Here is a 1347-nt window from a genome sequence, read left to right on the forward strand (position 1 = left end):
AACAAACATACAAAAAAACAACAACAGGAAAACAACAATTCAGACAATAAAAAATAACATTGTTTTTGTGCTCATCTGTGCAGAAAATCCTCCTGAAGTCTCCATGCCCTCACTGGTCTCTTTTTTTTATTTTTTATTTATAACTTTCAATTTCAACAATTAGTACATACATTTAATGCAGATAATATCCGAATACAAATAAGTAAGAAAAAAAAAGATAAAGAAAAAGAAAAAAAGATAAAATAAAAAAGTGAAATAAAAAAAAAAGAAAATTCGATCTACAAAGTGAGGTTAAACATATTACGTATTTTCTTTGTTCTCATGGCTTTTTTGTTGTGTGAGTTTGAAGTTGCATCAAAATATAGTTTTAGATCTGTTTTAAAGAGGTCAGGGAGAGGTTTTCTCTTCATTACTTTGCTTTTGTGAAAGTGAAATTAGGCGAGGAACAAAATCAAATGAATAAAAAAGGCGGTAGAAGGATTTTTTGTTTTGTGATCAGTAATACCAAACAGGATATTTTCAAAGTAAAGTGGAAGATTCATTTATATATAGTTTTAGTAATTAGAGCAGCAATATCTTCCCAAAATTTCTGTGAATAGGTACATTTCCAAAAGAGATGAATAGATGTCTCTGGTATAAGTTTACAAAAGGAGCAGGAAATTTCTTCTTCTTCTTCTTTTTGTTTTATGGCGGTTAACAAACAGGTGCATTACCGCCACCTTCCAGATTAGATGTCTTCTCCCTATAATCTTCCCATAATACCTGATTTCCTCAGAAAACTAAAAATGCAATCAAATAGACGATCTTTGCAGCAATTTTTAATATCTAAATTATTTTTATTTCTATTTAACTCTCTGATTAACACCTCTCTTTCCCTACTATACTTATTACATTCTAGAAAAATATGCTGCACTGTTTCTGACTCTCCACAATAACTACACAAACCTGTATTATGTTTATTATTTAAGTACTATTTAGCCCCGTATGCCCGAACCTTAACCTGGATATAACGTCCTCTTCTTTTATAGTCCTATTTTTTTCTAGTCCCCTACTTTTCTTTGAATGCTGTAATAAAATTTCTTCTCTATCCCATAATTCCTGCCATTTCTTTTTAATATATATATATATATATATATATATATATATATATATATATATATATATATATATATATATATATTACTTATACTTTTGACCTCATTTCGAGCAGGAAATATCTAAATTAGAGCCCTGAGCGGTCTCCCTCTCCAAGATGGCGGCGTCGCTGACGCACGGGAAGCTAACCACGCGCAGTCTACGTACTCTATGTCTATGCGGAAACCACCCAGGTTAAAAAAAAAAAAAAAA

Source organism: Kryptolebias marmoratus, linkage group LG16 (genome assembly GCF_001649575.2).
Source record: "Kryptolebias marmoratus isolate JLee-2015 linkage group LG16, ASM164957v2, whole genome shotgun sequence".
NCBI lineage: Eukaryota > Metazoa > Chordata > Actinopteri > Cyprinodontiformes > Rivulidae > Kryptolebias > Kryptolebias marmoratus.